Source organism: Hyla sarda, chromosome 9 (genome assembly GCF_029499605.1).
Source record: "Hyla sarda isolate aHylSar1 chromosome 9, aHylSar1.hap1, whole genome shotgun sequence".
NCBI lineage: Eukaryota > Metazoa > Chordata > Amphibia > Anura > Hylidae > Hyla > Hyla sarda.
In genome coordinates, this window is record NC_079197.1 from 157,918,894 (window position 1) to 157,932,527 (window position 13,634).

A 13,634-nucleotide genomic window follows, 5' to 3' on the forward strand; every position below is an offset into this window, starting at 1 on the left:
CCTCCCTCCCCATTCCCACTCCTGTTGTACGGCCTGCCTTTGAGGAAACCCTTCAATCATTCCCGGTGTCCTCATCCCATGGGAAGCAGTTACCGCACAAAGAAAGGGGGAGACCTAAGGGGGGGGGTACTGTTACGCCGAGCGCTCCGGGTCCCCGCTCCTCCCCGGAGCGTTCACGGCGTCTCTCTCCCTGCAGCGCCCCGGTCAGTCCCGCTGACCGGGAGCGCTGCTCTGACATGGCCGTCGGGGATGCGGTTCGCACAGCGGGACGCGCCCGCTCGCGAATCGCATCCCAAGTCACTTACCCGTCCCGGTCCCCTGCTGTCATGTGCTGGCGCGCGCGGCTCCGCTCTCTAGGGCGCGCGCGTGCCAGCTCTCTGAGACTTAAAGGGCCAGTGCACCAATGATTGGTGCCTGGCCCAATTAGCTTAATTGGCTTCCACCTGCTCCCTGGCTATATCTGATCACTGCCCCTGCACTCCCCTGCCGGATCTTGTTGCCTTAGTGCCTAGAGAAAGCGTTTACTGTGTTTGTCCATACTGTGTACTTGACCTCCTGCTATTGCCATATTGACTACGATCCTTGCTGCCTGCCCCGACCTTCTGCTACGTCCGACCTTGCTCCTGTCTACTCCCTTGTACCGCGCCTATCTTCAGCAGTCAGAGAGGTTGAGCCGTTGCTAGTGGATACGACCTGGTTGCTACCGCCGCTGCAAGACCATCCCGCTTTGCGGCGGGCTCTGGTGAAAACCAGTAGCAGCTTAGAACCGGTCCACTAGCACGGTCCACGCCAATCCCTCTCTGGCACAGAGGATCCACCTCCTGCCAGCCGAATCGTGTCACTACCCCTTCTTCAGATTGGCAGTAGTACATTGAAGGGGTAGCCTCACCCCAAAACACATCATTGCTGTATAGCAGTACATCCAATAAAGTTGCCGTACTTTACTACCTCGTGACCTGAGTGTAATTCAAGGTCAAGGTCATCTTTTCCTCCCCATATCCAGTACTTCACAGGACACCGGCTGGCTGCACAGATCCATATCATTCTCATACCCCTATACGGGGTGACATGCGCATGTTCTATACGCTCAAGGTGAGTGGCCAATCTACAGAGCCTGCACCCCTCCCGCAAGGGAACCTCCCTTACCCCTATTTGTCTAGGGTAACGCACGAGGCGCCGTCCTCTGGATTTGGTCTCCTTTTTTTTTTCTTTCTTAGATACATTTCATAGGTGCAACCTGTGCAACCTAGGTGTGAATGCCCACTTTATGATGAACTAATGGAAAGCATGGGGCCCTCATGTTGCTCTTACACAGCCCCCCCCCCCCCATTCTATCTGTGTTTGGCCCTTGGGCATAACTGCTATTACCAACCTTGAAGGTTGATCCAAGGATCTTTCCAGATGCCAGTAAGCAGTCGGAAAGCATTCAAGAATGTTTATTTGCTGCTGTCTGAACCCACTAGCTTCTAGGAGATGTAAAATGAAACAAAAGTATTCAGTCGAAAAATATTTTTTTTTACAGAATACAAACAACTTAGTTTCTACAAATCTGGGTCATGTAAATAGAACCCGACAAGAACAGAACAGAACTAATAAATAAATATTTCCTGCATCAGTCGCATCACATACTTTATGATGCAAAATAAACAACCAGCTGTTGGAAAACTACAACTCCCAGCATGCCCGGACAGCCGTTGGCTGTCCAAGCATGCTGGAAGTTGTAGTTTCCCAACAGCTGGAGGCACCCTGGTGGGGAAACAGTGATCTAGACACTAACCTTGTCACATGTGTCTTCACTAATATTATCATATCGGTGACTGCCTCTTGCAAGATCAACACACTGTTCTCCTTCTGCTGTTGTCATTCATATAACCTCAATGACAATATTGAAGTTATGTGAAAATGTGTGAAAAAGTCACTGTCACAAGTAGAATACGCTCATCTGCCTCTACTGTTGATCAGCATACTCCTCTCTATAATATCATCCATCTACTTCCGAACACTGATCCATTCAAATACCTAGACAAGTCACTGCCTCCTGCACAGTCAGCACATTTCTATCCTTCTATGATCATTTTTATTATCTACTTAGTCATAGAGTATCTATATCATCTACTACCTCACATTTAGCCATAGGCTCCCTAATAAAGTGGACAAGTCACTGCCTCCTCTTCTTCTGCTACAATTACTGGCATCTTACCATAGGATTGCAGAGCATTTGCATTTATATATTTTGTAATGCTGCAGTTTTTTCATGTGCAGTCTTTTTCTTTCTAACAATAACATAAATGGGTGAGTCACTGTCTCCTGCAGAATCAGTACCCTCCTCTCCTTCTGCTACATTTATTTATAATATGTAATAAGTTGTAGAGCATCTTACTCATCTGCTTTCTGATGCTGCCATTGCCACGTGCAGTCTTCTGCTTCCTAACAATAACATAAGTGGACAAGTCACTGTCTCCTGCAGAATCAGTATCCTCCTCTCCTTCAGCTACAATTATTCACATTTTACCATAGGGTTGCAGAGCATCTGCATTTATCTATTTTGTGATGCTGCGCTTTTTTTCATGTGCAGTCTTTTGCTTCCTAACAATAACATAAGCAGGCGAGTCACTGTCTCCTGCAGAATCAGTATCCTCCCCTCCTTCTGCAACAATTATTTATAATATGCAATAAGTTGTAGAGCATCTTACCCATTTGCTTTCTCATGCTGTCATGGCCACGTGCAGTCTTCTGCTTCCTAACAACATAAGTGGGCAAGTCACTGTCTCCTGCAGAATCAGTATCCTCCTCTCTTTCTGCAACAATTATTTATAATATGTAATAAGTTGTAGAGCATCTTACCCATCTGCTTTCTCATGCTGCCATTGCCACGTGCAGTCTTCTGCTTCCTAACAACATAAGTGGGCAAGTCACTGTCTCCTGCAGAATCAGTATCCTCCTCTCCATCTGCTACAATTATTTGCATTTTACCATAGGGTTGCAGAGCATTTGCATTTATCTATTTTGTAATGCTGTGCTTTTTTCATGTGCAGTCTTTTGCTTCTTAACAATAACATAAGCAGGCGAGTCACTGTCTCCTGCAGAATCAGTACCCTCCTCTCCTTCTGCAACAATTATTTATAATATGTAATACGTTGTAGAGCATCTTACTCATCTGCTTTCTCATGCTGCCATTGCCACGTGCAGTCTTCTGCTTCCTAACAATAACATAAGTGGGCGAGTCCCTGTCTCCTGCAGAATCAGTATCCTCTTCTTCTGCCACAATTTTTTGTATTATGTTATAAGTTGTAGAGCATTTATATCATCTATTTGCTAATGCTGCCTTTTTGTCACATGTCAGATCTCGGCAGCACAGAATGTCACCAGGAACATTATACCAGTATATCTAGTGGTCCTGAGGAAGGCACAGTACGGTGCCAGAACGTGTTGTCCAAATTGTATAGAATAAAATTACATATAGTCTTTTGCTTGCCTGTGGTCGTAATTGCTTTTACACTGAGCAGCGCCTCCTAGACCACTTTTTGCTTGGTTTCTTTCAACCCCCTATTGTGCATCTGCTCTGTCTTAGAGTAGGATAGGGTCGAAGTGCAGCAGCTCTATCATCGCATCTGGTACCTATATTTGAGTTAAACTTGCCACTTTTTTTAAAATTCTGTAAAGGGGTACTCCCCCCTAGATATCTTATCCCCTATCCAAAGGACAGGGGATAAGATGTCTTATCACGGGGGTCCCACAGCTGGGACCCCCGCGATCTCTATGCAGCACCCAGCGTTTGTTTAGAATGCTGGGTGCGAGCGGTCGGGGTTGTGACGTCACGGTCAAGCCCCTTGTGACATCACGGCATGCCCCCGCAATGCAAGTCTATGGGAGGGGGCGTGGCAATAGACTTCCATTGAGGGGTGTGGAATGATGTCATGAGGGGCGTGGCCGTGACATCACGATCCCCGTAGCTCGCTCTAAGCATTCGGAACAAAATGTTCTAAATGCTGGGGCACCGTAGTACCCATTTAAGGACAGTATACCACCCACTTTGGTGTGGGGGAGGGTTTACATATCAATTGATATACTACACAATGGAGCACCCCCTGTTTTGTTTTTTTCTCTCTCCAACTCTCTCTTTTTGTCACATGCAGTCTTCTGCTTTCTAATAATCACAAGAGTGGACAAGTCACTGTCTCCTGCAGGATCAGTATGCTCCTCTCCTTCTGCTGCAATTATTTTTAATAAGCTGGAGAACATGTATATAATTTGCTTCCTGATGCTGCTCTTGTAATGTGCAGGCTTCTGCTTTCTAACAATGTGGTCCCACATCACAAGCACATTCATCCTCTGCTGCTAGTACCTGAGGGTCTTTGTCATGTTCTGTCCTTTTCCTGTTCTGCACATTGCCCTTGCCACATGCAGTCCTCTCCTAAGGGGTATAATAGAAAGGTCACTGCTAGAGATGAGCAAACCGAACCCATAGAACCCAAGTTTAGTCAGAACTAAAAATTCAGTTTAGTTCAAACTCAAATTTCTGGCAGTTTAGTCCTGGAGAACCTCCTAAAATAACACCAGTAGAAAAGAGCAGGAGAAAGGATCACATGGCCTCAAGGAACCCCATAATGCCTTTCAAGCAGCTCTCCCAGGCAATCAGGAGTAAGTATAGGGATGATGTCAAAGCCACTGTAAAAGCCTATGCACATAGCTACAGCAGCCATTTTAGAGATAGCATGTGTTAGGTGAAGATCTCTGTGAGGGACAGGGAGCAGTAAATAACACAGATACGAGTAGGATCCATATATATATATATATATATATATATATATATATATAATTGTAGTAAAGCAGCAGAGAGCGTTCTGCATCTGTTCTGTCACCGCAAAATTTGTTTTCATTAGATGTTTCTTTTGTTTTACAGTAACGGTGATAAAACCGCATAGAGGGTTTTGTGTCCCTTTTCTGCCCTTTTCAGGACACCAATCCTGCCTTATGGTCAGTTTTTGTTTTATATTGTAAGTAAATGGGGAACAGATGGTAGCAGCATCCATTTTTAACATCTGTAGTCTGAACACACCCTTACTGAAAAGCAGTCCAGAAAAGTCCTTCCTCAGGCTGGGTTCACATATGTCTGGTGAGCCGATATAGCTTCGCTTAAGTGATGTTGTGCTGGACCGAAAAATTTTCATACATTGAGTTGACATGTCTGGCGCCATGCCCCATTTGATTTGGGTGCGGGTACAGCACATCAAGTGTCTTGCATCCTGCATTGACTTCAGGTGACCCCAGATACCCAGATATATTGGGCCCTTTAGTGCTTTACCTGATAATTTCATGCTGTGCTAATCATACTGCAACTCCGACGTTCCGCTCCTCTGACTCCACTTATCACTGACTGATATCTGAAGCTGGACACTATTACTACAGAGAGAATGACTGTACCAGGCTCTGATCAAGTGGGAGTTATGGTTCTTATTCACCAGACTTCCTAATATTTTAGAAATATGTAAATGTTATGAATGTTAATGGAAATTTCCTATTGACAAATCTGTAAATGAAACTGGAATAAATATCACATTCTGAGCTGAGTGGAGCTTAATAGATGCAGCTTATCTCTTCACACAGCAGCAGTTTGTCACCTTCTCCTGTTCTGAACCAGTTTATTGTTGAAATGTAGTTGTTTATCATCTGCAGTGGGTATTATAAAGCTGCTGCAGAACATCATATGACACACGCCCAACTGATGCCAACACCCCCTAATACATACCTCAGCTGCTTCAGAATCTCATAATCCACATCAATACAAATCTCAGTTGTTATATAACATTATAATATGAACCACAGCTGCTGCAGAACCACATAATACACACCACAGCTGCTGCAGAACATGATAGAGCACACCCTAGCAACTTCAGTGCATCACATTACAGTCCTTAAAGGTTAAAGAACATCACAATACACACCTCAGCTGCTGCAGAATCTTATAATACACGTCAACTGTTGCAGAAACTCATACTGCCCATCTCAGCTGTTGTAGAACACAAGAAACACATAATTGGCTACACGAGGCATAACTAGAGTTCTGTGGGCCCCAAGGCAAATTTTGCCCCATTTAGTAGTTAGGCTCCTCTGTGCTTCAAATAGTAGTAAGGCCCCTCACAATACCCCCATATAGTAGTAATGCCCCTTATATAGCCCACATATAGTAGTTAGCCCGATTTGCATCCCACATAGTAGTGGTCCCCCCACTGCCCCCATAATGTATCATCCCCTCATATTGCCCCCATATGTATAGGCCCCCACACACTGCCCCCATATAATATAGGCCCCCACACTGCCCCCATATAGTATAGGCCCCCACACTGCCCCAATATAGTATAGGCCCCCACACACTGCCCCCATATAATATAGGCCCCCACACTGCCCCCAAATATTATAGGCCCCCACACTGCTCCCACATAGTATAGGCCCCCATACTGTCCCCATATAGTATAGGCCCCGATACTGCCTCCATATAGTATAGGCCCCCATACTGCTTCCATATAGGATAGGCCTCCACACTGCCTCCATATTGGATAGGCTTCCACACTGCCTTCATATAGTATAGGCCTCCATATAGTATAGGCCTCCACACTGCCCCCATATAGTATAGGCCCCCATACTGCCTCCATATAGTATAGGCCCCCATACTACCTCCATAAAGTATAGTCCTCCACACTGTCCCCATATAGTATAGGCCCCCACACTGTCCCCATATAGTATAGGCCCCCACACTGTTCCCATATAGTATAGGCCCCCACACTGTCCCCATATAGTATAGGCCCCCACACTGTCCCCATATAGTATAGGCCCCCACACTGTCCCCATATAGTATAGGCCCCCACACTGTCCCCATATAGTATAGGCCCCCACACTGTCCCCATATAGTATAGGCCCCCACACTGTCCCCATATAGTATATGCCCCCACACTGTCCCCATATAGTATAGGCCCCCACACTGTTCCCATATAGTATAGGCCCCCACACTGTCCCCATATAGTATAGGCCCCCACACTGTCCCCATATAGTATAGGCCCCCACACTGTCCCCATATAGTATAGGCCCCCACACTGTCCCCATATAGTATAGGCCCCCACACTGCCCCCATATAGTATAGGCCCCCACACTGCCCCCATATAGTATAGGCCCCCACACTGTCCCCATATAGTATAGGCCCCCACACTGTCCCCATATAGTATAGGCCCCCACACTGTCCCCATATAGTATAGGCCCCCACACTGTCCCCATATAGTATAGGCCCCCACACTGCCCCCATATAGTATAGTCCCCCACACTGCCCCCATAAAGTATAGGCCCCCACACTGCCCCCATATAGTATAGGCCCCCACACTGCCCCCATAAAGTATAGGCCCCCACACTGCCCCCATATAGTATAGGCCCCCACACTGTCCCCATATAGTATAGGCCTCCACACTGCCCCCATATAGTATAGGCCCCACACTGTCCCCATATAGTACAGGCCTCCACAATGCCACCATATAGTATAGGCCTCCACACTGCCCCCATATAGTATAGGCCCCCACACTGTCCCCATATAGTATAGGCCCCCACACTGTCCCCATATAGTATAGACCTCCACACTGCCCCCATATAGTATAGGCCCCCACACTGCCCCCATATAGTATAGGCCCCCACACTGCCCCCATAAAGTATAGGCCCCCACACTGCCCCCATATAGTATAGGCCCCCACACTGTCCCCATATAGTATAGGCCCCCACACTGTCCCCATATAGTATAGGCCCCCACACTGCCCCCATATAGTATAGGCCCCCACACTGTCCCCATATAGTATAGGCCCCCACACTGTCCCCATATAGTATAGGCCCCCAGTCAGTCCTCTTCTCTTCTCGTGCAGGCAGATAGGTGACTTATAATACTCTTATAATCTACAGTAGGGAGGACTATCTTGTATATTATTTTTTCACTCTAAGGATTTCCTGATTAACACAGTAATTAAAAAGAATCACATGACACATAATAAGCTTAACCAGGTCACTAATGTACTAAACACAATATGACAGAAGTGATCTATTATATCAGGCACGGAACCTTCCTTTAAGCCATTAATAACTGAACCAGCAGGCAGGAAAGCTGGCAAACATGACTAATAGCACAAAGTGCTTCACAAACATGGAAAATAGTGCAGAATGCTGCATTTATACCGGCCTGAGTAGTAAGATATAATCCACTGTATCATTATATGAGTACAATGTGAAGTATGTTATTAAACACACCTGAATAGCAGAATGGTGACCTTAACTACATGTGTTTTGCTGAACATGAAAGCGCATCTGTCATTTCAGGTAACGTTCCATTATAAGCTGTTATGTGTGTGTACATGAGGATTAGTGCTATTTCTGGCCATTATATTTTTCACCAGTTTTCCCTCTGCAGGCTCCCTGATTTAGTGGCTCGAGACTAGCTGCTATTATGTTTCCCATACACTGCTCACACATAGTAAAGGGGAAAAAATATCTTTAGAGGCAGATGCAGCATTGGAGGACATTATAGAACACTGCTGTGAAGTGTAAGCTGTGAATCCTGTACTGAGGGGAGATGTAAGACTTAATACAAGCTGCTATAGTCTCTGTCCATGTCTTCTTTATCTGCCTCTTATTTTATCTTCCCAGTCACCTCTCCTCCTCCTCCTTTTCCCCTTTCCATAGACTTCTGTGTAGAGCTGTTACTTGATACTTAAATGAGCTAATGTCTTCAGCTGATCTATTTATAATAACTAGACTAGCTGCTATGATATTTCCTATATATTGCTCACACACAGAAGAGGGAACATTTCTATCCCTAAATCTCTATAGCACATCTTTAGAAGCAGATGCAGCATGAAGGACATTATAGAGCACTACTGGTCTGTGTAAACTGTAGATACAGTATCTAGGTGAGATATAAGACTCACTACAAGCTGGTATAGACCCTCATTGTGTCTCCTTTATCTGCCACTTACTTTATTGTTCTATTTACCTCTCCCTCTTCTTTTGCAAAGACTTATGTGGAAAGCTGTTACCTAATACTTAAGTGAGCTAATGTCTTGAACTGATCTATTTTTAATAATTCGACTAGATACTATGATGTGTCCTATACACTGCTAAAACAGAAGATCCTTCTCCCTTATATCTCTGTAGCACACTTTTATAGGCAGAAGAAGCAGGGATGACAATATAGAGCAGTATTGAGCTGTGTAAGCTGTGAACCCAGTATTGAGGTAAGAACACTCATTACAAGCTGTTGCAGCTTCTCACTGTGTCTCCTATGTCTGCCTCTTTATTTCTATCTCTCTCCAGTCACCTCTTCTTCTTCTCAACCCTTCCCTCTCCATAGACTTCCATTTACAGACGTTACCTGATCCTTAAAGGGGTACTCCGCCCCTAGACATCTTATCCCCTATCCAAAGGATAGGGGATAAGATGTCAGATCACCGGGGTCCCACTGCTGGGGACCCCCGGGATCACCGCTGCGGCACCCCGCTATCATTACTGGACAGAGCGAGTTCGCTCTGTGCGTAATGACGGGCTATACAGGAGCAGCGTGATGTCATGGCTCCGCCCCTTGTGACATCACGGCCTGCCCTCTTTATGCAAGTCTATGGCAGGGGTCGTGCCTATGGCAGAGGACCGCCACACCCCCTCCCATAGACTTGTATTGAGGGGGGTGGGCCGTGATGTCACGAGGGGCGGAGCCTTGACGTAACGATGCTCCAGCCCCTGCATTGCCCGTCATTACGCGCAGAGCAAACTCGCTCTGTGCAGTAATGATAGCGGGGTGCTGCAGCGGCGATTTCCGGGGTCCCCAGCAGCGGGACCCCGGCGAATTGACATCTTATCCCCTATCCTTTGGATAGGGGATAAGATGTCTAGGGGCGGAGTACTCCTTTAAGTGAGCTAATCTTTTGAGATGATCTATTTCAAATAATTAGACTAGCTGCTATGATGTTTCCCATACACTGCTCATGCACAGAAAAGAGAAGGAATCCCTATATCTTTACAGCATACCTTTAGAGACAGAAGCAACACAGGGGATATAATAGAGCAGTACTGGACAGTGTAAGCTGTGAATCCAGCACTGAAGTGTGATATAACACTCACTACAAGCTGTTGCAGCCTCTTCTTGTTTCTTCTCTGTCTGCCTCTTTTTCACTCTTCCACCACTTCTCCTCTTCCTACCTTCTATAGAATTCAATGGGTAGCTGCTACCTAAAACACACCAGGCAACACTGGGAGGACAAAGAGGAATGATGGAAATGATCCTGTACCCCATCCGGCCCTACTCTAGGCACAATATAGTGTATTAGTTTTGTTTGGACTGTTCCTTTAATGGAAAATTCCCCCTTTAGTCATCATCTCATATGTCATCAAGACATCAGATGCCTTAAGTATTTTTGCGTAATCTGGGTCCCTCTCAATTCACAGAGGAAATAATGTTTATGGCTTCGATATGTGACTCATATGATCATATGAATCATGCTTAAGGTCGGAAATTCCAAAACAGTGTTGTATTCATCAGAACACATCATTAAAACTCGTATACTGGGGCAGATTGCAAATGCATGGGAAAAAAAACAGCGTACATAACTTGTTCCATCTTTATTATATGTTTTAGACACTTTTGAGTCTTGCTCAACAAGGCTGTGTGGCTTAGCGGAAAGTGGCACAGGCTTCATGCGAAACTGAAACGGTGTGCCAAATTTGTGGCATAACATTTTAGATCAAAGTAAGACGACAACTAGTTGTTTTAAAGGGAATCTTTCAACTGTTTTATGCTACCCAAATCGCAGGTGGCATCAAACAGGTGCAGGGAGCGGGGTCCTGAAACACTATGATTTACTCTAAAATGCTAGACCTGGATAACTAGTCATGAGGGTGGTCTCCACGACTGCTCTCAGTCCCTCCTGGCCCAGAGTGATGCGTCTCTACCTATACACAGATCGGGAGAGAAGCGTCACTCAGGATCAGGAGGGGGAGGGAGGGGGGGGGCAGGGAGAAGCCACGGGGTGGAGAGCAGCTGCAGGACTGGGATTTTCAGGATCAGTTGTGGTGCAGGAGTTGAGCCCTCACTCAATCCCAAACAAATGGATTGTCCATACAACGGCCACTGCTCCCTTTTATATCCCTTACTACAAGCTGCTGCAGTCTCTACTTGTGTCTTCTCTGTTTGCATCTTTCTTGCTCTTTTCGACTACTTCTACTCATCCTCCTCCTCTCCATAGAATTCTATGAGCAGCTGTTACCTAATACTTCAGAGGGATAATGTCTTGAGCTGATCTAGTAAGGAATACACAGGCAACACTGGGAGGACAGTGTGCAATGATGGAATCACCCTCTACCTCTTTGGGCCCTACTCTAGGCACAATTGTCTCCCAAACAAATGGATTGGCAGTATGAAGGCCAGCGCTGCCTCCATTCTTTATAGGGCTTCTGAACACTGCTGAGTGCTGAAAGGATGACTGTCCTTGAAAACAACTTTTGACATGTGGCCCAGACACGTCCATGTTTATATCACACCAGGTCTCACTCTTGACCTGCTGCGAGTGTTATAAGCTGGTGAAGTGCACATCAGCACCCTCCACTCCCCCTTCCATACAGCCGACAGATCCGACCTTTTATCTGTATAGAAAAGGTCAGATTTGTTTGGCAGGTGGAGAATAAGGGTATAACTTACGTTCGCAACAAGTCTCAGGAGTAAGACCTGATGCGATCTCAACCTGGGTCAACATGTCAAAAGTCCTTTTAAATGGCAATAACACTTGAACTGCGGATAGGGGATAACTAATTTCATGAGTAAATGATTTGCTGGTCCAATGAAAAGCCCCCCAAAGTCAATGCATGAACCAAGTTTTGCTGTCCCTTTGGTCTGGGAATCACATGATAGGTGAAATTCCCCTTTGCTGTAACTATTTAAAGGGGTTTTCCTGATTTTTTATTTTTTTATTTATTTAACTATGCTAGTGAAGTTCATAATATAGTGTATGTACCGGTGTTTGATGGAGGTCTCGCAAGTCTTATGTGATATTTTTAACAGCATACAAAATTAATGTCGTTTCAGGTTTTCCCATGTTGCATTGTGGCCCGAGACATTACATTACTACCACTACATTACTGGTGTTTAGAGGTCTGCTTCAATAGATAGAGCAACCGCTGAGTGGGAGGGAGATCATTCTGCAGGATACTGTAGTTTTGCAAAAGCTGGAGACACCCTGGTTAGAAAACACTGGTCTACTGTTTACAGCATAGCATGGAAGGCAGCTCAGGTGTGCTTCAATGGGTAGGGTGGCTGATGTGTGGGAGGGAGAAAAGTGACCTCACACTTACAAACAAGGGATACTGGGACTTGTAGTTGGAAGGAGGGAACGCCAACAGGAAATAGCCATTTCGCAAAAAGAAAGCAACAGCATTATGATGGACTCACAGCCATTCAGCCCAAAGACAAGTACGGATCCTTCCTAAGCATGTCCATTACTGTCTGGCAGGTAAGTGCTAAAAATCACCTTATGGTGGATAACCCCTTTAATGCCGTTGTACAACAGTAAATGGATTTTCCCAATGGAGACATATATGGCATATTTTGTCGATAGGGGTCTTACCCCACTAATCTACAGAGGTGCAAGTTTTTCTATTGCCCGTGGAGTGATGACCATGGAGGCATGGGTAACACTCCACATAAATCTATGGGAGGCACCCAAATAGTTAAACGTATCTCATTGCATGTATTCAAAATTAGAAAATATAAAACTTCATTAAAGTGGTCTCCAAACTGTGGTCCTCCAGCTGTTGCATAACTACAACTCACAGCCTGCTGTGAGTTGTAGATTTGCAACTGCTAGAGGGCTGCAGTTTTGGAGACCACTGCCTTAGATCATAGTCTGATGGTCCAGAATTTTCATTGCTTTTACATTTAGTAACTTGCTCTGACATTGACTTTCAGAGGTTCCGAATCCCACAATAAAAAGAGCCAGAAGCAGAAGGTCAGGAGAAGAAAGGCTGGAGTCAGCAGTGAGGGTGACTTTAACATACCCTTAAAGGGGCTGGAAATTACCTTAGCAGGACAAGAAAATCATGACCCAGATTATTAAAGGGGTACTCCGGTGCAAAACATCTTATCCCTTATCAAAAGGATAGGGGATAAGATGTTAGATCGGGTGGATCCTGTCGCTGGGGACCCTCCCGATCTCCGGGTTGGCTGCAGCAGCTTCCGGAACACGGGAGTGTGGAGCTCCCATGTTCGTGACATCACGCCCCCCTCCATTCATGTCTATCGGAGGGGGGGTGACGGCTAGTACGTAGCCCTCATGCTTTCTCTCATAGACCTGAATGGAGGGGGCCCAGTGGCTGTAGTCGCCAGTCATCCTGCACAGAGCAGAGTTTGCTCCCTGCACGGATAACCAGGGTGCCGCACCGGCGGGCGACGGGATCCCTGCGATCTAACATCTTATCCCCAATTCTTTTGATAGGGGATAAGATGTTTTACGCCTTTAATAAAATAGCAGAATTATGAAATAATGGTAATTCATCATCTCCCCCCATTGCCCTGGGAGACTATGATGTATCTGTGGAAAAGCATTCACAACACACTGTACCATGTA

General features: G+C 45.7%; 1 protein-coding gene and 1 long non-coding RNA gene across 3 annotated transcripts in view; one reads left to right on the top strand and one right to left on the bottom strand.

Annotated features, from left to right (window-relative positions):
* LOC130290286 (uncharacterized) overlaps positions 1 to 12,513 on the top strand; it is an 86,873-nt gene extending 74,360 nt beyond the window's left edge. Inside the window, exons 2-3 of the long non-coding RNA XR_008847554.1 lie at positions 9,181 to 9,260; positions 12,098 to 12,513. This is a non-coding gene — a long non-coding RNA (uncharacterized LOC130290286). The remainder of the gene's footprint in view (positions 1 to 9,180; positions 9,261 to 12,097) is intronic.
* Positions 1 to 13,634, bottom strand: part of LOC130290282 (leucine-rich repeat and fibronectin type III domain-containing protein 1-like) — a 216,280-nt gene that overhangs the window by 149,361 nt on the left and 53,285 nt on the right. The window lies entirely within an intron of this gene.